This window comes from Pelodiscus sinensis, chromosome 28, assembly GCF_049634645.1.
Source record: "Pelodiscus sinensis isolate JC-2024 chromosome 28, ASM4963464v1, whole genome shotgun sequence".
Lineage (NCBI taxonomy): Eukaryota > Metazoa > Chordata > Testudines > Trionychidae > Pelodiscus > Pelodiscus sinensis.
Genome location: NC_134738.1, coordinates 12767005 through 12794970, shown reverse-complemented (window position 1 = coordinate 12794970; position 27966 = coordinate 12767005). Strand labels below are relative to the sequence as shown.

Sequence of the window (27966 nt, the reverse complement as noted above, 5' to 3'; positions counted from 1 at the left end):
GAAGTATTTATTGACGCAACTCACAGTCGACCTGTGGAACTCCTTGCCAGAGGATGTTGTGAATATCAGGGCTTTACCAGGGTTCAAAAAGGAGCTGGATAAATTCATAGAGGATAGCCCTGTCAATGGCTATTAGCCAGGATGGGTAGGAATGGCATTCCTCTAGCCCCTTTTTGGGACCCAGTAAGTAGTTTTCTTCAGAACTGAACTAAGGCTTGGGATTTGACCTATGACCCAGTTGTCACATGATATCATTGATCTGCTTAAAGGGAAGATGCACACACACTAGCTGGTCATTGATTGGTCAGATTTATCAGAGCATTATTAATGTACCACGATAAATTCCTTTAGGAAAACCCATTGATTTCTGAAACGTGGCTTATTCAGTGGCTAGACGCGCTCTTCAGCGGAGCATGCCACTAGCTGAGAATTATGCAAATATTGATCTGGACATTTCTAATTAACGGCATCCATACATTGTTATGCATATGCACAGAGATTGATTTTCATAGGCCTGCTAATTAGATTTCACACCAGCGGTAACTATATTTATGTGTTCAATTATCAGCTTCATTATGAATGGTAATGAACTTTATTGGCTTAAGAACGAGCCACCATATTGGACATTCGTTGCCTTTTCTATTTGCTGGTGAAATAATTGGCTAATCAGAACCCTGCTAGCAATATTGGTTGTCCATACCAATGATGATTGTTGTTAATAATTATATTAATTCCATTTTATTGAATTTGCATTATAGTAATTCCTAGAAGCCGTGGACTCAGACTATGACTGTCCAGGGATGGAAAAGACAGATCCTGCCCCTAATTGCTTATAATTAAGTTAAAGACGTGTGAGAACAGCTGGGTACAAGAGAAGGAAAACAGAGGAAATAGTACATGACAGCTCCGTCTTGGACCCCGTCATGCCGGGCATTGTATATCCCGATGGATGCTGCTTGCCCCAGAGAGTTTACCATCTCAATAGACACGACAGATGAAGGGTGAGAAGTATTATTGTAGCACTGACAAGCAGAATCTAACCTGGGATCTCTGGAGCTTAGTGCATGATCCACTATAGCTGACACCAAACATGGTGATCAGTTAGACCCTGCGTATGTGAGCAAGACCCATTCGCCAGATACCTAATTCTAGGTAATAACTCAGAGCCCTTCCCATCATAGTGTCCCATCTTCAGCTGTTGGAGAGATACATGCCCGGGCCATGGGCTGTGTTAGGCAATCTCATCATACCACCCCCTCCAGAAACTTACGAACTCAGTACTGAAGCAAGTTGGATTTTTTTTGGCCCCTTTTACTCCTCTTGGAAAGCCCCCACATCCCAACCCCATTCCCTGGCAGGAGTATCGGAGAAGGACTGAAGGGGGAAGGGATGAGAAGGGGTCCCCATTTGCCCTGGCCCAGGGCATCACAAATACATAATCTGCCTCTGTTCCTAGAAATGCACCACAAAATCTCACCTCTGTGTCCAGTGGGACACAAGTTACCGAACTGTCAGCATCCACAGGGAGAGCACCGAAGCTTTGCCCAACTCTTGATTTAACATCTCAGCTCTCTTTCCCCCCCCCCCACCTTCCTTTATTGTGCCTACAATGCCTGTGCTGAAGCAGAATATTATGGAGCATTCACTTGCAATTTGGTGCCAGGGCCACCGGGAAATTGCTGACAATTTGGATGAAAATGCTTGGAAAATTGCAGTGTTTTATGCCCATTTGAGTGTGTGCGCAGAAATTGCACAGGAACCCAAGGAAGATGCCGACGATTGGAAATCTGTTGTTATCCCCGCCCCCCCCCCCCCCACCTTCTTGCTGCCCTTATGTATTTGTAAACAAATGTGTAAATGGAGCAAAAGAAATGAGGGAAAGGAGAAAAGTATCAGAGTGCAGGGAAATGAAGCTGCATGCACAGGGCAGGGCTGTCTCTGCTCTTCCCTTCTCGTAGAGTAAAATTCGTCCAAGTACAAAGGGATTTAAGATTGGGTTTACGTAGCTTATAGACTTTGTGTTGGTCCTCCGCATAGGGTGAATTTTACCTTCTGAATGTCACTGGGTCCTAGCTAAGTTGGTGTCTAAACTGTAACGGGCACTGGAAGGGTTTCAGAGAAGAGACACAATTTCCAAGTGACTAGCGATTAGAGCGTGCTGAAAAAAATTTGGACGGAACCCTTTCCCCACCTGAAATACCGTTTTGTCAAAATTAGAACAGCTCACGGGACAGTCTCAAAATTTTTCCATGGGAAACGAGATGAAACGTGACATTTTGACGTTATCGATTCACGCAGCTTGGGTATTTATATTTGCATATTCTATTTAATATTTTAAGCTAGTACGCAAGTTGAAACAAAATGAATCCTAACGTTAAAGGCAAAATGCAACATTTCAACCGTCCCAAATCCAAATAGGTTGGAACTTTTCCTTCAGAGGAAATTTGCTTCCCCCCACTTTTCTCATTTTGAATGGGGTTTTCCCCCCTCTGAAATGGTGGAATTTTCTATGGAATAGAAATTCAGATTTTGATGAGTCCAACCATTCAGTCCAAGATATTTTATGGCAACCTGGTTTTCAGAATCACTGAGCAATTATTGTGTGAAAATGAAGCCCCTTCAAGGTGTTGCAAGATGAACACGCCCTAAATCACTGGTTATTATGTAATATTTAGCCCAGCCTTGTAAGTTACACCTGCTTCGGTTCATTTGCCCCATAAACTTTCCTACAAACTGTAAAGTTATTTATGTGCAAGGGCAGTTGCAGGTGAATGGGGAAGTCTTTATTTCATAAGTTTAAGTGAGATACCCATCATGGGACTGCATGAAGGATAGGATGTTTCCTTATAAATAATGGGATTGTGTTATCCTGGGCCCATTGATCACTCTTTGCAGACACGGGCGCAGAAAGCACAATGGTGCAATAAACCAGCTACCAGCAATGTCTATTGATCTGTAAAAGCCTCTTGAAACAGAGTGACTTTTCTGCCTGGCCTTGACAGATTTATTTCTTCCTGCTGTGACAACACAGACAAACTTGCATCGGGGAGGGAGAAGAGTGGCCGGTGGTGAGTCTTACGACCCCTCCGTCCTCATCCCAACTAGCAGCCTCTCTGCTTGGATTCCAAAGAGAGCCGTACTTGGCACTTGTCAGAGCCACCGAGAGAAATGACGTTTTCCCAAGCATGGGCCCACGTCAGGCCTGGTTCATCAATGTCTAGGCTGTGAAGCCTATTTGTTCTGGATGGCGGTCGAGACAAGGAGCTGGAGGACAAGGGCAGACGGATGGCTGAGTTGTGTGATGTAACTTTTCAAGGCCTCAGGACGGTTCAGAGGGGATAAAGAACAAGGATCGCCCCAGTGTGACTACTCACTGTTTGACACCCTGCCAGAACAAAGCACCTCCTTGGTTTCAGGGGAAAGAGGATATCTTGCCTGACAGCAACACACGTACAGGGAAAGTGAGCGATACAAAACGGGAGCTCCTTTCGTGCAAAAGGAGCGTGGGCTAATGGTTATCTCAGGACAGAAGAATCCCAAGTCCAGCTATTGTCTGGGGAACAATTAGCTAAGCAGCAGTTTGGCAGAAAAGGACCTGGGGGTGACAGTGGATGAGAAGCGGGAGATGAGTCAACGGGGTGCCCTTACAGCAGAAAAGGTGAACGGCATATTGGGGTGCATTAGGAGAACTGCCAGCAGATCTAGGGAAGGGATTATTCCCCTTTATTCAACACAGGTGTCAAGGCCAAATCCCCACTCTGGCATGAAGAATGCAGAAGTGGGGGCCTGCAAAAGTACCCCCAAACCTTCTCTTTCTAGGCTTTGATATAAAGCTTCCCCCCCAAAATCTTAAAAACCTAGATTTCGGGGATAAAAATCTGCTGCCGCCACACGAGTAATGGTAAGAAAACCAGGGAAGATATCATTTGGGAAATCGCAGCCCTAAAGTAAAACCAGGACACAAAAAAATTAACCAATACCAGGTTAATAAAAAAAGAAAGAACTTTTATTATCACCACAATACTCCTGTTACAAGCATAATGATTAGATAGAAAAGTCACCAATTAATATACTCATGGGGGACCCTCTTGAGCCAAAAGCTTGGTTACAAAGAAGAGGAAACCCCATTTTAAATGCACAGATATCAGATTCCCATTCCGAAACCATAAAACAATAAAACCTAATGGATTTATCTAAACTTTACCCTACTTACAGATAGTGAAGAGTCTTTTCTTGGAAGAGAGACATGTCTGTCTCCCTCAGTATCTGGAGAAAAAACTGCCCAGGGACAAAGGAGGGAAAAGCCCAAAAATTCCTTTGTCCTAGATTGAAATCCCTATCTGCATTTTTATTGGCTGACTGCTACCTGGTTAGGTAAGGGACATAGTTAACCCCTTAGTCCCCAGGCTGCTGGCCATCCCTCATGGTCATGACAAGAGGTGAGGCTACATTGAAGTACTGGGTCCAATTCTGGGCCCCCCATTACAGAAAATATGTGGACTCATTGGAGAGGCTGAGGGATTCGGGCTTGTTCAGTCCACAGAAGAGAAGATGGAGAGGGGATTTGCTAGCAGACTTCAACTACCAAAGAGGATGGCAAGAGGCTGTTCTCAGTGGGGGCAGATGGCAGAACAAGGAGCAATGGGCTCAAGTTGCAGTGGGGGAGGCCTAGATTGGATATTAGGAAAAACTATTTCCCTAGGCGGGTGATGAAACACTAGAACAGGTTCCCTAGGGCGGGGGTGCAATTTCCATGACGATTGGTTTTTAAGTCCCAGCTTGACCAAGCCCTTGACCAAGGCTGGGATGATTGAGTTGGGGTTGGTCCTGCTTTGAGCAGGGGGTTGGACTCAATGACTCCTGAGGTCTCTGCCAACCCTGGGATTCTATGATTCTTTGCCATAGCCATCCGGACATCCAGGTGCCAGTCCCAGATCTGCCACAGACTCTTTGTACGACCAGTTAAGCTCTCTGTACTCTATTGAGCCCTTTTGGCAGGAGGTTAGACTGGATGGCCTTTGTGGTCCCTTCTAACCCAATGGTTCTATGATGCTAATACCTAACTTCTCCAGAAGGTTGTTTGTGGCTTAATTTAAGTGGACCCAGGAACCAGACCCGGTGGCAAGCATTGCACTCAGAACATGTGGGGGATAGAATAATCGAATCATAGAATACTAGAACTGGAAGGGACCTCGAGAGGTCATCGAGTCCAGTCCCCTGCCCTCACGGCAGGACCAAATACTGTCTAGACCATCCCTCATAGACATTTATCTAACCTACTCTTAAGTATCTCCACAGATGGAGATTCACAGCCTCCTGGGCAGTTTATTCCAGTGTTTGACTACCCTGACAGGTAGGAACTTTTGTCCAACTTAAACCTCCCTTGCTGCAGTTTAAGCCCATTGCTTCTTGTCCTATCATCAGAGGCCAAGATGAACAAGTTTTCTCCCTCCTCCTTATGACACCCTTTTAGAAACCTGTTTGGCAGCTGTGACATATTGTCTCAAACCTTACCCCAGGGACAGGGGCACGGAGAGGGTGAAGTTCAGACGGGAGCGAGCTGTGCGTCTTGGGAAGTGTTACCCACTGGGAATTCACTGGAGCACTCGGTTTCAGCGCACTCCAGGCTGAAATACTTCAGTGCGTGTCCTGGAATGTGCTGTGCTGCCTGGAATCCCGTCTGGAGTGCTTGCCTGCTGCTCCCGTCCCCTGCGGAGCACTTCAGGAGTGCGTCGCGTTGAAGTACTTCCATCTGGAGCACTTCAGGGCACCTGAAATACATTTAGAATGACTTTCGCCAAGACTGAGATGGGAGGGAGAGCCTCTAAATGGCATATCAGGGGTTGCTCCAGGAAGGAGGAACAATGACAGACCACGAGGGGTGGGAATGGGGTGGGGGAGAGGACTGATGACATCTGCAAAGTGGAGTGGAGACCTGAGGAGTAGAAAAGCAGCAAGGGCGGTAGGGCAGGATCAAGGGACATTGGTGGAATTATGCATATGCAGAGGCTCAGGGCTGGCCTAGGAGGGCAGCTGGACTGAGGTGCACTGGTCCTAAGCTTCAACAAGAGCCAACACCAGCAAAAGCAGATGGCAATACCATTGCACGTGGCAGGAAGTAATGACTCGAGTAATGCCCGGTGCTTGGAGCCTGAGCATTCTTGTTTCTGTGGGTTTAACCCCATGGGGAGTAGATCATGAGGGAACAGGTGCTGGGGGAGGATCCTAACTTCTGCACAAGCCATTGTGATTCTGCGATGTGTAAGTATAATAATCTTGGGAGCCACATTTCACCGCATCCTTCTTTGCTAACCTTGCACCCAATGATTCTACAATTCTAATCTCTCCCTTCTCCGGAAGGCTATTTGAAGCTAATTAACTGGGTCCCAGAACCCTTCTTCAAAGGCCTTGTCCACACTAAACTCCCCTATCGATCTAACCTACACCAGCTACTGCTCTTGTCCGGGTGGAATATCAGAGGCGATGGGAGAGCACGCGGAGGTTGATTTATCGAGTCTTAGCAGACATGTTCAATCGACTGCCAGTGGATTGATCACTGTAGTGTTGATCCACTGCATCATGAAGACAAGCCCAAGCATGCGTCAAGTCGACTTAACTTCCGTGCCCAGCAGCCTCTGTATCAGAAAATTGGCTCTCCCATTCATGTATTACTATTATTATAGTAATACCTACCAGTCTTGGAGCCCCACTGTGGTAGGCCCTACACATAAACATAGCAAGGGATAGTCCCAGCCCCAAGGAACTTGCAGTCTTCAGAGGCCAAAGGGAGAGTGTGACGGGGCAAACCTGCCCTGCACTGAGCAGGAGGAAGGGGAGCCGGTTTATTGGGTAGAGCACGCCCCTCCCCCACAGCCCTACTGGGCATGCTCGAAGTGCAGCCTCACTATAAAAGACTGCCGGGCTGCTCAGTTGGGGCAGACTGCCGGGGAGGAAGGAGCTCCGGCCCAAGCTGCAGGCCCGCTGCCGGACCTGCCGCCAGATTCAGATCCGGAGGGAACGCCGCTGTTGCTACTACCAGCCCCGGGGCGAGCATGCCCCCAACGCCGACGCCGGGGGGCCGCCCGCCCCGCTGCAGAAGACACCCCCGGCACTGCTGCCCCAGAGACAGGACCAGCTGACGTGGCCGCCGCCACCAACCTAGCATCGCCAGGTGGGACCTCCGTCGGCCACAAGGCTGGGGTAGGAAGCAACCCAGGGCAAGGGGCAGGGAAAACCCTGGTGGGCTCAGCACATTTCGGGGAGGACCCCCCGCTGAGCCAGTGGTGGGAACCACCCACCACCATTCGGGCCCTGGGTTGGGGTCCGGTGGAGAGGGAGGGCCCGGACCCCCCTACCCCAACCCCTCAGGGCATGGACTAGGCCTCTGGGCCCGCTGCGAGTGCTGGACTAGGCCTCTGGGCTGGTGGCTAATGCTTTAATCACGGGAAGAAGGGAAAGGGGCGGGGAGGACCCCACCACAGGGAGGATGAAGCAAAGCAAAATGTGGAGCCAGATGTTCCAAAAAGCGCCACCCAGCTGCTTCCATTGCGACATTAATAGCCAGAGTGTGACCACAGCTCAGCAATCAACCTGCTAAGCTCCTTTGAAAAGCTGGACCCAAGCAAAGTGCACGAGGTCCAATAGGAAATGGGGCGCAGAAATGGGAATTAACTATAGTGGGGTTACATCAATTGGAAACGGGTGGAGAATCAGAGCCTGCTTTCAGCTCTCTCACCTGGACAATGGCTGTTGATGTCATAGATAATATGGGGGGGCATGTGGGGTCATATGCCCCCCACTATGTGCTTCTTGGTGTACTGAGCATGCTCAGTAATACTACTGAAACCGACTGTCTGCACTTTGCCCCTCCCCCAACGATTAGCTAGCATGGGTTATCTTTGGCTGATGTTTATGGGGATCGAGTCTCTTCTCCATGAACCATTCTGACCGATGTGTTGAGTAGAGCTGGGGGAAATGTTGTGCACGACGCCAAAGCACGTTATCGATTTCCCCGATTGGTTTTGAATTTCGCAAAATGAAACCTTTTGATTTTTGAATCGGAAACAACTTTTTTCTTTTGGATTTTACTTTCTTTCTTTTAAAAAAATGGGGTTAAAAGCTCAAAATCAAAATGTAATATTTTCTTTGGGGGTTGAAGGAAAGGATTTTTTTTTCTTTCGAATCCACCGACATTACGAACATTTTTTCTCATTGCAATTTATGCTTTAATTTTTTTAGGAATTGCCATCAAAGGGGAAAATCTATTGTCCCCTGCCCCCCTGTTTCAGTGCTGAGCATACACCCCGGCTAGTAAGTGCTCTCAAAAGTTCTTCATTGCTTCTTCCCATTTGTTCACATTCTTACGAAAGCACCACAGTTCTGCTAACTCATCTTCCTTCTCGTTTTCCACTCCCTCTTTTTTTATTCCCAAATCTAGAACTCTCTTGAGATTCCTTGTAGCACGAGGCAGTTTACAGTCAATCTAGAAACTTGTTAAAGACCTCGGAGATGGGGAAAGGGAGAGAAAGCAAGAAAAAAAAATCAAACTGTTGATCAAATGAGACGAACCCTCCAAGCCTGGCTTACCGGTACAGAATGAGATGCTAATTAATGAACAGCAAAAGCAGCCAGGCTCCAATTTGCATAAATATGCATTGTCAAACTGTTAGGTAAACAAAGCCCAGTGCAGAATGGATTCATTACTCCAGAGATTGCAGCCTTGCTGTTCAGATGGGGATTACAGCCTCTGCAATTTTATTATATTTATTTATTTTGCTTTTTAATTTCTCTCTCTCCGGTTAGAATTCCATTTGACATCTATAATCAGCTGCAGACAGACCCCCCTGATGTACAACCTAGAGACGAATGATAATAAATGGATCCCTTTCCTTGTTTTCCCCTTTCTTCCTTCTATGTATGTAAATAGCATTGTTAATATATACATATGTTTGGTCTGCACATAAAGCGATGGGATTTTAAAATGCACATGCAGAAAAGCAAGTGACACGGACTTTGTAATCCTTTCTAATTACCGCTAATTGAGGCCCTTGATTGTGCTAAACACAGGCAGCTGGCACAAGGAGGTCAGCCCATTCCAATGGACAAAGGATAATTAGATGCACCGGAGTTAATGGGCAACGGGGGAGCTTCCTTTTTCATCCCCCTTTGATACATGGAAATGCTCAAAACAAGGACGTGGACACATTTCAGCTTGATCGTTGCTCCTCTGAAGCGCTAGGGTGCTTGTAGCAGGGATTCGTTTTTCATCAGGAATTAGCCGAGGCGGCCGTTGCATGGCTCCCTCGCGGGAAGGCTTGGCGGGTGTTTTGTCTGGCTGCTGTCATTTACATTTGGAGGGCGGGCGGAGATGTGCTTTGTCATCCTCGGGAAGGAAAGGCGAGGCATGGACCAGAGGTCGATGGGGCGGCCCGTTGTTGTCTTCTACTGGCTGGGACTAGAACTTCTGAAGGGTGACAGCACATGTGTGCGGTATGTTATCGACTGGCGTTCCAAGATGTTCTCACCTTTGCGGTACGTAGGATATCAATGGGCTGCAGATGGCTAAATTTAGTTGGGTTAGTTCTTTGGATTTTTGAGTGCTCTTCCTTCGACTTCCTGCTGTGTAGACAGTGCCAAAAGCTGAATTAAGCTGTTTCGACTGCTGCTACGCAATTGACGTAGCTGAAATTGGGTAGCTGCATTCGAGTTTTGCCCTGCGGTCCAGGGCGGCCCGTGAACCTAGGCGAACTAGGCCATTGCCTAGAGCGCCGCTGGCCCAGGCGCCCGATGATGACGTCACGGCCATTGATGGCCGTGCAGGCGGGGGCTCAGGTGGGCGCCAGCTGCTGCAGCCAGCCTCTGCCTGCTCCTTCCTGCGGTGTAGATGCACCCTTAGGGTGTTATAGTGCTGTCTATCACCACAGCATCTGAACACTTCCCCTTAACATGTTTGCCAGGGAGCTGGGCAAATGCAACAAATGTATCCCATTGGTATGGGCATGAATGTGTGAATACACTTTTGGTAGTTGTGTGTGGGACCTGTATGAGTTCCACGCACTTCTTAGCACCCTGAAACCCTGGGACTATCCCTAGAAGGGTGAATGCCCATAGAACAGACAATGCCAAGCAAAGTGACTAGAAGTCCAAGGAGTTTATGTTCCTGCTGCCCTCCCCTAGCCCTTCACTAGAGTCTATGTCTACACCAGAGAAACGGTGGTCCAGTGCGAGGATGCTTATCTTTTGAGTTGATCTCGTGCCTACAGGCTGCCGGCGTATTCTTACAAATCCTAAAATCCAGACTGTGACAGAGAAGGTGAAGAAGGTTCTGACTAGAACCAAAGGGGCAGAAGCTGATTCTTCCACCTGCATTGCCCGATTTCCCAGCGTTTATTGAGACTTCTCTCTCAAATGAGAAACGTGAAAACTAGGGAGGTGAAGCGTTAACCAGTGATCAAGCGTATCGGTTTCTGTTCCCGGTTAAACACTACCCTGCAGGTGCCTTCTGGCTCCTGGTGCACACTTGCTCTGGCTGCCAGCCCCACTCCTAGAGAGTGGGATCCACCCCACACTACAGACTCTGCCAGCCTCACTCCTGGGCGGCAACCCCACTCTAGAAGGGAGCTGGCTACCCCACACTGCATCACAACCTGGTAGGCTCCTGGCACGAGCCGGCTCAGAGATCCCACAAAGCAGGGCAGCCAGCTTCCTGGGAGCCGTGGGGGCACCTTTCCCATCCTTCCCTCCCCAATCCCAGTGGGCCACACTTCTCCAACAACGGTTAACTGTAGAATCGCTAGGATTTTGTAACCGTTACCGTTTTTAAAGCTCTGTTGGCATCCCTGGTGAAAACCCAGCCGCCTTTCGGATGGGAACTGGAAGGAAACAGAGTCCCACTGCTCCGCCTCGGGGCAGCAGATCTTGGCTTTCTTGAGACAACACAAGCCCCACACTATAATGCTAACATAGGCCAGGTCCTGCTGCCCCATGGCTCTCCTCATTTACCGGCCTCTTTGCTGTCCCTTGAAAACAGGTTTCTCGGAAGACTCCGTGGTTAGCTCCCAGAAGACTTGCAAGAGGATGCGTAGAAGACAAGGGATCAATCATCAAGGCGAATTGGCCTGAATGAGGGGGAAAGGGAGAGTTTGCCGGGTGCAGTCTCGGCTGTCGGAAAATCCTTAAAGCCATTTAGAGTCTTGAGCCATTTGAAAGGATAAAAACTCCTGCTCGTGATGAGCTGGCCCCTTTGACTAGTGGGACACAAAACACTCATGATGGGGGCAGTGGGGGTCTGCATGGTCAGAGCAGGCGCTCAAGGGCACGAGGAGGGGAGCTCACCACCACTCAGTGGAGACCGTCGGAGATCCCGGAACACAAGTCAGGCCGACTGAGTTATGCGAGCCGCAGGGAACTGCTGGAAGAGGTGCAGGCCAAAGGGGATGGGACGGATCGGGAGTCAAGTGGGGCTGGGTCTCCTGGTGTTAGAATGCCAGAGAGCGGGAGCATAATCATACAGGGGTGAATGCATCATGTACGCCTGCCTGAACAAGCAGGTTGCTCTAGTCCCAATGGACGCATCCAGAGGTGGGGTTGTATAAGCTCCAAGATAGATTGCATGTGTGGATTCGTTTAGTTTGGAAAAAAGAAGATTAAGGGGGGACATGATAGCGGTTTTCAAATATCTAAAAGGGTGTCACAAGGAGGAAGGAGAAAATTTGTTCCTCTTGGTTTCTGAGGACAGAACAAGGAGTAATGGGCTTAAAGTGCAGCAGGGGAGGTTTAGATTGGACATTAGGAAAAAATTCCTAACTGTCAGGGTGGTCAAATATTGGAATAAATTGCCAAGGGAGGTGGTGGAATCTCCCTCTCTGGAGATATTTAAGAACAGGTTAGATAGACATCTGTCAGGGATGGTGTAGACGGAGCTTGGTCCTGCCTTGAGGGCGGGGGGCTGGACTCGATGACCTCTCGAGGTCCCTTCCAGTCCTATTATTCTATGATTATATGATTCTATGATAAGTGCTAGCTGCATCGGGCTGGGTGCCCAATTCTGCCTCATGGTCTCTCTGCTCTGGTCTGCACGAGGGCTTTATTTCGAAATAACCCCGCTTAGGTCGAATTCCTAAGCAGGGCGTCCACACGGCCAAGCCCGTTATTTCGAAAGAATGGGCAGCCGGGTTCGAAATCTGCATGCCTGCTTTTCGTCAGGAGTCATGAGAATTCCAAAATAGCTATTTCAAAATAACGGTAGTGGGGACATGCCAGTGTTGCTGATTCGGAATTACTGTTCCCCAGGGTAATTTGAAGTAATGATTCCCAAGGCTTCCCGGGGCTCTAAGTCGAGACAGCGCGTCCACATTCACAGAGCCTCATTTCGAGGCTTCCCCGTAGTGTGGACACACAAGTTTGATTTTGTTAAATCGGGAGTTATTAAGTCGAATTTAGTAATTTTGAAATAATTTCCGAGTGTAGACATGTCCTCTGTGTGTGATTTTCCCTATGAGGGAGCTTTAAGAGCTGGCCAGCATACTCAGAACTATCGGGGGCAAGACAAAATAACCTTGGATCTCCTAATATTGGATACCTGAGGGCAATGTTCCCTCTAAGTTTTTTCTATCTGTGTGCAGAATAAATTTTGTTATGTGCACCAAGGCATGTTCAGATGTGCACCATCAATAGAAACACATGCTGCTGGCTGTGATCAGCTGCTGTGATTAGCTGCCATGGATACTAATCAGCTGGGCAGCACCTGAATCTCTCCAAGCACTCGGATTACAGGGAACACTGCCTGGGGGCAGGGCCCAGATCTCCAATCCTGGCCAGAGACTCTGACATCTTGTCCTGCTTTTAAATAGCGTGTCAATTTGTACGGGAGGTCTTACCCTATTTTCTTTATGATGTCTTGAATCTGTGTGATAGACGCCTGAAGAATCATTTGGGAAATGCCAGCATTTTGTTTTCCAGGGAAGACCCAAGGAGCTTAGTCTGTTCCTTTCAGAGCGCTCCATCGGAAATCAAAAGAGGCAGCTAGGAGACTGAGAATGTGACCGGCCTGCTGTAGCTTTTCTGCCTATTCTAGCATCTGGCTCGCAATGTCCAAGGGATTATTTGCCTTGCTTTATTCCAGCGAGGACGTTTTGAGGCTTTTTTCCACATGCGTAGAAAGCGGTGTGAGAAAACCTGGCGCTTTTGAAAGCTAATGTGAAGAGCACAGGGATCTGGAAGAGTCTTGCAAGAATAGATTTCTGGGTGCATTCACCGATGCTCAGCAGCTATGGAATGTAGGCAGCTTGGAAAACACACAGAGAGCTTGATATGTGTGTGCATATGGAGAAAGGAAGAAACAGAAAATCAATTTTGCTAAAGCAACAGGTTTTCAGTCTGGCTCCCAAATAGTGAATATAAACAAAAAGCCAGAAAGCCAGCCTTCCCGGCATTGAACACCTCATTTTTACATCCGAATCTAAGCATGGGACACTTCCAGCCCACTTAATTAGCCTCATTCGCACCTGTCCTACAATCATAGAATCATAGAACACTAGAACTGGAGGGGACCTTGAGTCCAGTCCCTTGCCCCCATGGCAGGACCCAGCACCGTCAAGATCATCCTTGACAGGTGTCTATCTAACCTGCTCTTAAATATCTCCACAGATGGAGATTCCACAACCTCCCCAGGCATCTTATTCCAGTATTTAACCACCCTGAGAGTTAGGAAGTTTTTCCTAAAGTCCAACCTAAACCTCCCTTGCTGCACTTGAAGCCCATTGCTTCTTGTCCTATCCGCAGAGGCCAAGGAGAACAATTTTTCTCCCTTCTCCTTGTGACACACTTTTAGATACCTGAAAACTGCTCTCATGTCCCCTTCGTCGTCTTCTTTCCAAACTAAACAAGCCCAATTCTTTCAGTCTTCCTTCATAGGTCACATTCTCTAGACCTTGAATCATTCTTGTTGCTCTTCTCTGGACCGTCTCCAATTTCTCCACATCTTTCTTGAAATGATAGCTATCTTTTTTTCCCCCTTCTTTTTCTTTTTTAACTTTCTGGGTTCTTGATATTCCTCTCCAATTCATCTGATGAAGTGAGTTTTGCCCACGAAAGCATATGAGTCTGAGGCAGGCTTCCCTAACGTAGACGTGCTATCTCGATGTTGAGCCCTAGGAGGCACTGGGGAGGAATAACAGTGGAGCGTCTACTCAGACCTTATTTTGAAATAGCTATTTCGGAATAGGCGTTATTCCTCATGGAATGAGGTTTACAGATTTCGGAATAAGCCGTGTGTCCTTTTGAAATTATTTCGAAATAACAGAATGGCTGTGTAGACGCTCAGAATGTTATTTTGAAATAATGCTAGTTATCTCGAAATAACAGTGCCATGTAGACACTCTCAAGGTGCGTCTACACTACCAGGTGATTTCGAAATACGTTATTTTGGAAATAATAGTGCCTGAAATATCTATTTAGAAATAAGCTTATTCCACCTTTCAAGCTGGAGTTTTCAACATAACAATCCCATTCTTTCGAAATAACAGGTATTCGTAGTATTTCGAAGTAAGGAGAGTTATTTTGAAATCACTCCCCAGTGAAGACAGGCCCCAAGACGCCACGGGACTTTGTTTCTAAAGTTGCAAACTAACACCGCTACCCTGCTGAGACTTTAAAAACAAACTGGTGTGTGTGGGGGGAGACATGAAATATACATACTGTGGCAGGGTGTTGCCCTGCCCTGGCCCTTTAAGGGGCCAAGGAGCTGGAGGAAGGAGGGCCCAGCTGAGGGCTATAAGAAGGGCCCAGCTGAGGGCTATAAGAACAGCTCCTGCGAGGAGAGAGAGCTACTGGCCTGCTGCTCTGGAGGAGAGAGCAGTTAAGACCTGACAGCCAGGGAAGAAGGAGGTTCCCTGGAGGAGGGCAGGACTAGGGAGGCTCAGGCAGGAGGAACCCAGGCTACACGGCCGGAGGCCCAGTGCTGCATAGGAGGCCGTCATGAAGAGCCGGGGTGAGCAATGGAGGGCTGCATAGGAGGCTGGGGGAGGCTGAGCCAGAAAAGCCCCAGGCCATAAGTCCGGGAGGCAACTGGGCAGGCAGAGGCGCGCCTGTGGCCAGGAAGTAAGGAAGGGCCTAGAGATCCTATGGCCTGCCCAGAGGGGCTGTCAAGGGTCTGGCAGGGGACCTGAGGCCAGGACGGCATGAGGGGAGCTAGGAGTCCCAGAGAGGAAGAACTGCAGGTCCCCGGGAATAAGGAGGACCCTGAACTATAACAGCATGGACTCGCCCCCGGAAGGGGGGGGCGGACGAAATATTGAGTGGTCACTGCTGGAGGGAAGTGACCTGAAGAATACCACCACATCCAAAGGGGGCGCGTCGGAGCAGCTGGCTACTCTCCCCACCCCCCCAGAGGCCACCTGGGAAGGAAGAGCCGGACACAAAAAGGAAAAGTGAGTGAACCTGCTACAATAACATTACACCGAACGGCTCGCACCTTGTAGCATTCTTTTAAGAATTTCAGAAGCAGTGTGGGAAAGGAGGCCGTCGATGCACCAGTGTTTCATCTTCCTTAATCCCCTTTTCATTCCTCCGAGAACGGCCTGTAAAAGATGCAAATGAGCATGGCAGTGGGTGGGGATCAGAGATTGAATCAAGCTCCAGGTCTTTAGCAGCTGCCGCACAGTCGGCAAGGTATTGCTTAAATATTTATTTAAAGCTGAAAGTGGGGAGAGCGGGGAGAGAAAGAGAGGAGGACATAAAATTAAACCTTTAATTATCTCTCAATTCATATTTAATGCCAGTCATCATTACGCCCAGATAATGGATTTACTGTAATAAGTGTTCTCCGTCAGTTCTTCGTAGGCCCAACCTTGGCTAAGTCTGGAAGGCAATACGGAGCTTAGATGAGACCTACAGTATTTAAGGCTGCATTGGGAGGCGGTGCAGAGAAATCTTCAATAGTTAGACAGTCAGACAACCATTCACAAACTCCAGAGAAAGTTTCATTCCTACTCTCTCTAAGTCCATTGGAGTTCTAGCTTTCACTACTGTGGATTTTCCCCATCCTTAACATGGCAGGGCTGGATTATCCAATAAGCAGACTAAGCATGTGCTTAGGGCACCAGCAAAGCAGGGGCACCAAAAAAAAAGAGATTTTTTTTTTGAAAAAAATTGTTATTTCAAAAAAAGCATCGAAGTTGTCATCGTGGGAAAAATCAGAACTCCACAGAATGCTCTTTTTCTCAGCTGAAAAGAATATAAAACCCTCAGAGAACAATAATGTGTCAGGACAGACTGGATTCACTTTCCCTATTGTGTACGGAAGCAGATCAAGTCAGCTTCGATGAATATATCCAGAATTTTGCAATCAGAAAATCTAGAAAGAAGCTATTTTAATTTCAGAAGACATGTCAGTTTTGTGTCATTTCAAAAAATACAATTTTATTTGACGGCATAGTATTGTGGTTTTTTTAATTACATTTGGGGGGCACCATACACTTCAGTGCTTAGGGCCTCTAAAAGTCTTAATCCGGCCCTGAACGTGGCCCAGAGGGAAGTTACCCGGTGAGGGAGAGGGGAAGGGTCAGTGAAAAAATCCATGTTGGATAATTGCTCAGACTGCGCGGGGGTCCAAGAACTGTCCATGTGAAGCAGCCCCCTCGTCCTCTCTTTGAAGGCCAAAGGCGGATTCTGACGAGGCCCTGGATCGCTGGCCGTTGTCACTCAAGTTTCCATTTCGATTGCCCCAGGATGCCCCCAGGGACTCGTCAGCTTCCTTTGAATCCAAAGATCTGCTGAGCAAAGTTGCAGCTCCATAAACTCCAGGGGGTGCAGGGCAACTGATAATGAAATATGAATGTGCCGAGAACATTAGGAAAATCCATTGGCACTTAAGTGACTTTGAATGCAAAACACTGATTAACTGCTAGAGGGGATTACCAGGGAGGCAAATGGGAAGTTACATGGGGAAATCGCCTAATATGGATTGATCAGGGACTCCCTTTAGACCAGAGAGGGCTTATTAGACACAGTACCTGACGCCGCTATTCAAAAGCGATGGTTAGTCAGGCTCCTTTGCTTCGCTTTTCTAACGGCTTATTAGAAGCCCCTGGGTAGTGGAATATCTCCAAATAGGATGAAGCTGTATTTACTAATTCACGAGGATTAGCAGAAATAGCATTATTAAGATCCCTATCAGGGGCTATGGCAAGGTATGAGGCTGCTTTGTAGGATCTCCGTAGGGGAGAGGTTACCAGAAGCAGGCTGGCAGAAGCTTGCTTGGAAGGGGGTGACAGCAGAAAATCATCTCCTCTTTTTTAGGGGCCCAGAAATTCTCATTCCCACAGATAGAATCATGGACTCCTAGCACACTAGAGCTGGAAGGGACCTGGAGAGGTTAGCAAGCCCAGTATCCAGGCTTCAGGCGATGAGGTTTCCAATAGCCATGTAATATTTAGCAAAATAGAGGCCACAAGTGTGGGAGTAAGAGCCTCATCAGGGAAGGGCCTGGCACCCACGAGGGTGGAGATCCTGGAGTCTTAATAAAGAATGACTGTGGAGAACAGGCCAACCCTGAAGGGTCGTCGGGCTCAGCACAGGACTGGGAGCCCAGACGACTGAAGTCCAGTCCTGACTCTGCCACTAATTTTCTCCGTAACCTTGGGCATGTCATTTCACCTCAGTTCTTCTGCTGCCTCCCAAACCTTGACCTGAAGAATCGCTGCTAGTCTAGCCTTTTCCCTCCTGGTCCTGCGGATGCAGCTACACTGATGTGTGCCAGTCTTGCACCCTGCTCTCCTGCCCTACAACCCCCCTCCTGTACCAGCCAAGGGCTTCTCCTGCATGGAGTCTGTCAATTGCTGATCATGAGCTGGTTCAAGTGATTAAAACAGAGAAACACTAAACTTAATTTTCCCAGTGACCTAAGATGGATGTTTAGTCCATGTCTCAGGTGGCAAACAGGAGTTGATGGGCTAGCGGACTTTGCCTCAGCAGCCTCATTTGTTCTCTCTGTATAAAAGATCAGGTGTATACCATAGCGAGCATTCATAGTGCTTTGACAAGGACCGGTAGCTTTATTAACTCTGCTTGTCTTCCATAGCAACATAAATACTGGCAACCAACCAACCAGTTATGGATGTTAATAGACACAACTCAGTGGCGACAGTCCAATCTTGTCGTGCTCAGACTTGATGGGCACCAGCAGGGAGAACCAGTTTAAGCTTTGAAAACGGGAAGAAAGTTATTTTGTTGCGATGGGTGTTACATCTACACAACAGCCCGGATGGATGCTCTGAGATCCATCCACCGGTGGTCAGTTTAGCGGGTCTAGTGAAAACCTAATGAATCAACCGTAGATCACTCTCTGGTCGACCCTGAAATTCTACCCTGGACGAGAAGAGTAAGGGAAATCGATGGGAGAGTTTCATCCATCGACACCCCCCTCTCCCCAGTGTAGAACCTGTAGTAATTCGTCTTGAGTTAGGTTGACACCAGCTACATTAGCCACGTGACTGGAGTTGTGTAGCTCAAGTTGACTTTCTTCTGTAGTGTAGACAGGCCACTTTCTCAATCTTCCTGAATGGAGAAAATAGGCTTCCAGCAGGGTTTGGAAAACTGATTTGTTGCTACATGTAAGACAGCTTCTAGAGTGCAGTTAGGATAAACTCATGTCTGTTGCACTGAGGTGAGGTGACAATCATCTATGCATGAATCCTTACTTTCCCAGTCTGCTTCGTAAGAGTCACTCTCCTGAGGAAACGGAGGCAGAGGCAGGTCGGTGGAAGAGACAAGATGAAAACTCAGAAATCTTGATTTGTTTTTCTCTCCTGCCACACAAACACTATCTATTTCTCACCTCTGCCTCTTTTTTATTTTTATTTTTTAAATTATTTCATGTCAGTTTCATCCCGCCTGGCAAATTATACTCTTTCCACTGTCACTTTTCCAACAGCCTCTTCCAGCAATTTGTTTGGCACCCGTACGGCAAAACTCGTTCTGAAAGACGAATCTCTTATAGGAAAAAAATAATCTTTCAGATTGTGCTTGCTAAACGGTTCTGTTTTGCCATTCACCTTTTTTTCCTTTTAATGACTTCCAAAACAAACAACTCAACAATTGGTTGCTCTGGGCGTGTATTTGTTTTTCCTTATTGACCCCAGATGATTTTGTTTTCATGCCATAAATGTTTCGCTCTTCTCTGAAGGTAGGATCTAACTCCGCCAGAAGATATGACCATGATATAGGATTCATGGGATGAAATGCCACGAGTTGCATTAGGCCTGACTGGATGCAGAGGACTATAACACAGATTAGGAATATAACAGAGTTTTAAAAAGAGCTAGATAAATTCATGGAGGTTAGGTCCATAAAAGGCTATTAGCCAGGGGGTAAGGAATGGTGTTCCTGGCCTCTGTTTGTCAAAGGCTGGAGAAGGATGGCAGGAGACAAATTGCTTGATCATTGTCTTCGGTCCACTGAGTCTGGGGCACCTGGCGCTGACCACTGTTGGCAGACAGAATACTGGGTGTGTTGTGAGCAAGACACGAGACGTCATTCTTCCACTCTACTCTGCACTGGTTAGGCCTCAGTTAGAGTATTGAACGAGCAAGAAAGGAGGACCCCTAATGGAGAAGATAGGGCGATCAACTGGGTATCTGAGGTGTTTGTGCACTAATGCGAGAAACCTGGGCAACAAACAGGAAGAACTGGAGGCCCTGGCCCAGTCCAAGAAATATGATTTAATTGGGATAACAGAGACTTGGCGGGATGACTCGCATGACTGGAGCACTGTCATGGAAGGGTATAGACTGTTCAGGAAGAACAGGCAGGGGAGAAAAGGAGGAGGAGTTGCACTATATATAAGAAAGCACTATGATTGCTCTGAACTCCAGTATATAGAGGGAGAAAAACCTGTTGAGAGTCTATGGGTTAAGTTTAGAGGTGCAAACAGCAGTGATGTTGTGGTTGGTGTCTGCTACAGGCCACCGAATCAGGTGGATGAGGTAGATGAGGCTTTCTTTGGACAACTGAGACAAGTTTCCAGATCTCAGGCCCTGGTTCTCGTGGGGGACTTTAATCACCCTGACATCTGTTGGGAGACCAATACGGCAGTACACAGGCAATCCAGGAAGTTTTTGGAGAATATTGGGGATAACTTCTTGACACAGGTGCTGAAGGATCCGACCAGGGGCCGTGCGCAGCTTGACCTTCTGCTCACAAACAGGGAGGAACTAATAGGGGAAGTAGAGGTGGGTGACAACCTGGGAAGCAGTGATCATGAGATGGTAGATTTCAGGATCCTGACCAAAGGAAGAAAAGAGAATAGTAAAATACACACCTTGGACTTCAGAAAAGCAGATTTAGACTCCCTCAGAGACCTGATGTAGAATCCCCTGGGATGCTAACATAAAGGGGAAAGGAGTCCAGGACAGCTGGCAGTATTTTAAAGAAGCCTTATTGAAGGCACAGAAAGAAACCATCCCGATGTGTAGCAAGAGAGGAAAACATGGTAGGAGACTGGATTGGTTTACGGTGGAAATCCTTGGTGAACTTAAGCACAAAAAGGAAGCTTACAATAAGTGGAAACTTGGACAAATGACCAGGGACAGGTTAAAATGTAGAGCTCGAGAACGACGGGGAGTTATGAGGAAGGCGAAAGCGCAAGTGGAATTGCGACTGGCAAAGGATGTGAAGGATAACAAGAAAGGTTTCTACAGGCATGTTAACAAGAAGAAGGTGATCAGAGAGAGTGTGGGGCCTCTACTGGGTGAAGGAGGTAACCTAGTGACAGATGATGTGGGGAAAGCTGAAGTACTCAATGCTTTCTTTGCCTTTGCCAAGGTCGGCTCCCGGACTAATGTGCTAAGTGACGCAAGAAGGGATGAAGATCGATAGCCCTTGGTGGGTAAAGAACAGGTTAGGAACTATTTAGAAAAGCTAAACGTACACAAATCCATGGGTCCGGACTTAATGCATCCGAGGTATTGAGGGAGTTGGCAAATGTCATTGAGGAGCCTTTGGCCTTTATCTTTGAAAAGTTGTGGAGATTGGGAGAGATCTCAGATGATTGGAAAAAGGCAAATGTAGTGCCCATCTTCAAAAAAGGGAAGAAGGACGATCCAGGGAACTATAAGCCGGTCAGTCTTACCTCGGTTCCTGGAAAAATCATGGAAGGGATCCTTAAGGAATCCATTTTGAGGCACTTGAATGAGAGGGAAGTGATTAGGAATAGTCAGCATGGATTCACAAAGGGCAAGTCGTGCCTGACCAATCTGATTAGTTTCAATGATGAGGTAACTGACTCTGCGGACATGGGAAAGTCAGTGGATGTTATATACCTTGACTTTAGCAAGGCTTTTGATACGGTCTCCCACAAGTATTCTTGCCAGCAAGTTAAGGGATTGTGGATTGGATAAATGGACTGTAATATGGATAGAAAGCTGGCTAGAAGGCCGGGCCCAGCGGGTAGTGATCAATGGCTCGATGTCAGGATGGCGGTTGGTTTCTAGTGGAGTGCCACAAGGTTTGGTTCTAGGACCAGTTTTGTTCAATATCTTTATTAATGACCTGGATGAGGGGATGGATTACACCCTCAGCAAATTTGCAGATGGCACTAAGCTAGGGGGAGAGGTAGATACAGTTGAGGGCAGAGATAGGGTCCAGAGTGACTTGGACAAATTGGAGGACTGGGCCACAAGAAATCTGATGAGGTTCAACAAGGATAAGTGCAGAGTCCTGCACTTGGGACAGAAGAATCCCAAGCATTGTTACAGGCTAGGGACCAACCAGCTAAGTAGTAGTTCTGCAGAAAAGGACCTGGGGATGACAGTGGATGAGAAGCTGGATATGAGTCAACAGTGTGCCCTTGTAGCCAAGAAGGCTAATGGCATATTAGGATGCATTAAGAGGAGCATTGCTGGCAGATCCAGAGATGTCATCATTCCCCTTTATTCGGCTCTGGTGAGGCCACATCTGGAGTATTGTGTCCAGTTCTGGGCCCCCAATTACAGGAAGGATGTGGACGCATTGGAGAGGGTCCAGCAGAGGGCAACCAAAATGATTAGGGGGCTGGAGCATATGACCTATGAGGAGAAGCTGAGGAATTTGGGCTTATTTAGTCTGCAGAAGAGAAGAGCGAGGGGGGATTTGATAGGAGCCTTCAACTCCCTGAAGGGAGGTTCCAAAGAGGCTGGAGAGAGGCTGTTCTCAGTAGTGACAGATGGCAGAACAAGGAGCAATGGTCTCAAGTTGTGGTGGGAGAGGTCCAGGTTGGATATTAGGAAAAACTATTTCACTAGGAGAGTGGTAAAGCACTGGGGTGGATTCCCTAGGGAAGTAGTGGAGTCTCCATCCCTAGAGGTGTTTAAGTCTCGGCTTGACAAAGCCCTGGCTGGGTTCATTTAGTTGGGATTGGTCCTGCCTAGAGCAGGGGGCTGGACTTGATAACCTTCTGAGGTCTTTTCCAGCTCTATGATTCTATTGTGTCCAGCTCTGGGCACCACATTTCAAGAATGAGGTGGAGAAATTGGAGAAGATCCAGAGAAGAGCAACAAGAATGATTAAAGGTCTAGAGAACATGAGCTATGAAGGAAGGCTGAAAGAATTGGGCTTGTTTAGTTTGGAAAAGAGAAGACTGAGAGGGGACATGTTAGCAGTTTTCAGATATCTAAAAGGGTGTCTCAAGGAGGAGGGAGAAAACTTGTTCTTCCTGGCCTCTGAGGATAGGACAAGAAGCAATGGGCTTAAACAGCAGCAATGGAGGTTTAGGTTGGACATTAGGAAAAAGTTTCCTACCTGTCAGGCTGGTTAAACACTGGAATAAATTGCCCAGGGAGGTTGTGGAATCTCCATCTGTGGAGATATTTAAGAGTAGGTTAGATAAATGTCTATTAGGGATGGTCTAGACAGTGCTGGGTCCTGTCATGAGGCCAGGGGTCTGGACTTGATGGCCTCTCAAGGTCCCTTCCAGTCCTAGTATTCTATGATTCTATGGACCTTTGGTCTCGCCCAGTTTGGCCATTCCTATGTTCTTATGTTTATGTTACGATGGTCATAGCTTCTGGCTTTATAATCGGTTAATCTGTCAATCTCTTTCTTTGATTAGTCAGGAGACACACTGGATTCCTCCATCCATTTTTGGACCTGAATCCTGCAACTAAACTCTGGTTTAGGTAATTAGGAGAAATGCAAGTTTGGTGGCTCTGTCCGATTGTCTTCCTATTAAGCTGTGTGTACTAGCGATGGCCTTAGACAGAGTATTAGACTGAATTGACTACTGAGCTGATGTGATGTAGCAAACCCGATGCTCCTAGTGTCGGATGAGACAGCAGCACCATTCTACTCAGCCAGCCCAACCGTTGTTAGAGGCTCAGGACTAGACCACTGCAAGGGCCGGGAGCACGGGTTTCCCAAGGTCAGGACTGAAGTGAATTGGCTCAGTGATGTGGGAGCTCAAGACCACGGTCGGAGTTCATTGTGCAGGTCACGGCCGAGGTGCATTGACAGAGCTGTGCCCCCGTGTCTTTTTGGGGGGGTTCCGGTTTGGCATAGCCAGGGTCTGTGCATGAGACTCAGGGCTGGACTAGGAAGGGGGATTGGGTGGGGAGGGAGGTTGCTTTTGAGGCAGGGACGGGGAACCTTTTTTTGGGGGTGGGCGCTGACCCACACAAAAATCAGTCGGGGGCTGCACAAAAGTGAGAAGTAAAAAACTCCCCAACCCCTCGCAGTACAGGCTCCCCAATGGAGGGTGAGGGGGCAGTCTTGAGTCTCAGGGGCCGGACCCGGGCAAGCTGGGGCCACATACAGCTCACGAGCCTTATGTTCCCCACCCCCGTATTTGCTGAGCTGTGCACTTGTGCACTGCAAGTCAAGGCTGAGACGCATCGAGAGAGCCATGTCCGGCTTGGAGGGCTAAACCCGCAGGCTGCTGGGGAGGGGCAGAAGGTCAGGTCCAAGGGGCAGAGCTGTGGGTTCCAGGTCGGGGATACGAGCTGTGGAGTCATGGCAAAGCTGCAGGCGGGGTCCAACAGAAGGGACACCTGGTGGCCAGGCTGAAAAGTCTTTGCCTGAGCTGGGCGAGGAGGCTTCCCGAAAGCCCTGTCTGCTCTCTGCCAGGTGGTTACCACCGTGGTCGTTCCCTTCCTTTCCCGAACATCAGACGCCAACCCCCTCCCCGCCTTCACAAATGCATGTTTTGCTATGTTTGCTTTCGCAGAAGAGTCTTGTCGTATCGATTGCAATCCACATGCGGGCACGGGCGCGTGCTGCTTCAGAAGACAGAGAAGAAATCAATGGGGATCCCAAGAGGCAGTGCTGGCTCCCCCTCCCCCAACTCATCCAGAGCAGCGCCCGTCCAGGGAAAGGAGAGGAGATCTGCTGGCCAGCAAGTACCTCGAGCCTGGGGCAGTCGTGAAGGGGAGGCAAAAGGGTTGGGGTTCAACTTTATCGCTTTGATTCCCGGGCTGTGTCTAGACTGGCAAGTTTTTCTGCAAAATCATCTGCTTTTGTGGAAAAACTTGCCAGCTGTCTACACTGGCCGCTTGAATTTCCGCAAAAGCACTGACGATCTCATGTAAGAGTGTCAGTGTTCTTGAGGAAATACGATGCTGCTCCCGTTCGGGCAAAAGTCTTTTTCCGAAAAACTTTTGTGCAAAAGGGCCAGTGTAGACAGCAGAGATTTGTTTTCCGCAAAATGCCCCGATGGCGAAAATGGCGATTGGGGATTTTTTGCGGAAAAGCGCCCGTGGCCAATCTAGACGTGCTTTTCCGAAAATGCTTTTAATGGAAAACTTTTCCGTTAAAAGCATTTCCGGAAAATCATGCCAGTGTAGATGTTGCCCCTGTGTTTAAATCTACTTTATATTTCTGAGAGTCCGTCCGTCCGTCTGTCTGTTCAAGAACACCTGCTAAACAGGAAGGATATGTCTAGTCAAGATGCGACTTGGTCGACAGGGAACGGCTCGGTCAACAGGGAACACCTTTGTCGACCGCTCCTGTAAACCTGGTTTCTCGAGGCATAAGAAAGCGGTCGACAAAGGCGTTCCCTGTCGACTGATCCACGTCTTGACCGCTGCACTGTGCCAATGATCAGCTGAGCCAGCACTGCGCGGCAGCCATTTTTATTTTAATGAAGCGGGGGATATTTAAATCCCCGCTTCATTGACTATGTCGGGTAATCTAATTTACATGCCTCTGTCTGCAGAGGCACGTAGTCTAGACATACCCTAAGAACCAGGACCACCACGGGAAGGGATTGGTTGTACCAGGGAGATGGGTTGTGCCTGGAATGGGATTGCTTCTCAGAAAACCGTACAGAAGAGAGACAGAATCAGCAGGCAAGTGAAAGGGTCTGGCTGGGGGCGGTGGAAAGGCACCCCCTTAACCAGGACTGAACAAACCCCAAGCTAGCACCCTTTAGGGAGGGTGGGGGGCTGGATACCACCCCATTCATACAGGGATATTGCTGGCTGTTCCCCTTTGTCAGGGAGCGAGGGGAAAGTGCCCAGTTTGCTGCATTCCTCACTCTGGCTGGGGACTGCAGGGAACAGATGACTGTGGACCTACCTCAGCCAGGGGACATGCACCCCTCCCCCGGATGTGTCTTCTAGAGCTGCAGTGGCCTTGGAGAGGGCTGGGGTTGTTCTCTCTCCCCGGGATGGCCTGCATCCTGAACTCCTCCAACCCAGCCCCACCATCCAGCAATCATTCACATGAAGCCTTGACATTTTCATTGTATTTTCCAAAAAAAAAATACCCCAAAGTAATTGAGTTAAGGACCCAAGCAATGCTGGGTCAACCCTCTCGATCGCTTGTATCTGTTTGATCTTATTGAAAGGACATGTTTCTCTGTTTCCCCAGTCAAAATGGTTCAGAATTTCCAGTGCGGGGCTGCCAAATGAAATGAATAGGCAGCAGGTTTAAAACAAACAAAAGGACGTTTTTCTTCATACAGCACGCAGTCAACCTGTGGAACTCCTTGCCCAAGGATGTTGGGAAGACCAGGACTTTAACAGGGTTCAAAAAAGAACTAGATAAATTCACGGAGGAGAAGTCCATCAATGGCAGCAACGGAGGCCCTAGCCTCCGTTTGTCAGAGGTTGGAAATGGGTGACAGGGGAGGGATCACTTGAGTCCCTGCTCACTCCCTTTGGGGCACCTGGCATTGGCCACTGTTGGCAGGCAGGATACTGTGCTAGATGGGACTTTGTTCTGTCCTGGTCTGTCTGCTCTTATGTTCTTAAGGATGGAGCTGACAAGGCGGAGCCTTGATCTAAATGGCAATACACTGCTTGTTACATTCTGAAGACCGAGCCCCTAGACAGAACAATATACTTTCTGTTTATTTTTATGTCTCCCCTTCTTTTCTTACTTCACCATATCACAGTCCAGTGTCACACCACAGTGTTAACCATCCCTTTAGATCTTCGATTCCCTCCTGCTTCCTGGTTTGATGTTGTCCATTTCGTATTAGACAGCCTTAAAAGGCACTGGGATGAGAGGAGAATGAAAGAGGGAACATCAGAATTGTGGGGAGAAACAGCTGGCAGAAAGGTTTTTCCCTTTCTCTCTCCAGATTCTTCCATTCTCTCTGCCCCCGAGCTGTTTACTTTTCACTGGGATTTTTGCTTTTGTCCTTTGTATGCTGTCCATGGTGCTGAATAGTTGACCATACACTTCAGCTCTAAAGACTTGGGAAGGGGTTTCTTTCCTACTCTATGTAGGCCATGATGACAGTGGCCAACAGAAGGATATCCCAATGACATTGGCAGATCATCTGGAACAAAAGGTCTTTGAACTGGGGAGATTGGTCTCAGGTTGAAGGGAATATGTTGTATGAACATAAGAACGTAAGAATGGCCATACTGGATCAGACCAAAGGTCCACCTAGCCCAGTGTCCTGTCTTCCAACAGTGGCCAAAGCCAGATGCCCCAGAGGGAGTGAAAAGAACAGGGAATCATCACGTGACCCCTCTCTTGTTATCCATTCCCAGCCTCTGACAAACAGAAGCTAGGGACACCATTCCTACCCATCCTGGCAAATAGCCATCAATAGACCAATCCTCCATGAATTTACCTAGTTCTTTTCTGAATCCTGTTAAAAGTTCTGGTCTTCACAACATCCTCTGGCAAGGAGTTCCACAGGTTGGCTGTGAGCTGCATGAAGAAAAACTTCTTTTTGTGTGTTTTAAACCTGCTATCTATTAACCTATGGACAACTGTGAGCTGCCCATAACTGAAGACAGGGGGCTGGGAGGGTTTGCGGGACCGATGGAATTCACTGGTGTTTGGGTCCCATGTCTCTTACATCTAAGTGGGACCAGTATGATCCTTTTTAAATCCAGAAGTGTTTTATGACAAGAGATATGTCTCCCCCCTTCCCACCGCTATTATCAGAGAAGAGCTGCAGGCGTCAGGTTGATGATCTCTTGAGAGTCTACTTTATAAGCCAGATGTACTGCCTTGTGCTTGTCAGTCTGAGTGCAGACACTTTCAAAAACCCACTGGAAAAGCTGGGTCCCGAGCCCCTAAAAGAAGAGCTGGCATCCCCAGAGGAAGAAGCATCATTAGAAGTGAGACCTAAAAAAACGCACCAGCAGACCGAATGCTGATGAGGCTGCATGGCACAGATACAGCTTGGACAGACCAGTCCGATGGAACATTTACCCTCTCCATTTTGTTTCCTAACCCTGTTCCCTCAGGGCCAGATTCTGCTCTCAGACTGCAGTGGATACATTAAAACTCCATTAGTTGCAAAAAATAGCAAGGGAGCGTCATTTTGTGATTAACTCAAAGAGTTTCCACTCGGGACAGTTTTACCTCTGATACAGACATCCTGGGTGACCTTGGGGGAGTCGTCTGATTCACAACCTCCCCAATTCAGCAGAGGGTGAATCCCAGGCTCGGGGAAATTGCTAGGAGTTTTTACCATTGAATTGAATAGCAATAGGGTCAGAATTTCCCCCATAGATTGTAAAGGAGCATTTTTGA

General features: G+C 48.0%; 1 long non-coding RNA gene across 1 annotated transcript; it reads left to right on the top strand.

The window, feature by feature from the left end:
* Window positions 1-675: 675 nt before the first annotated feature.
* LOC142820961 (uncharacterized) lies at window positions 676-27702 on the top strand. Its single transcript, XR_012897997.1, has 3 exons — window positions 676-1001; window positions 24194-24365; window positions 27373-27702. It is a non-coding gene; the product is annotated as an uncharacterized LOC142820961 (long non-coding RNA).
* The last annotated feature ends 264 nt before the right edge of the window (window positions 27703-27966 follow it).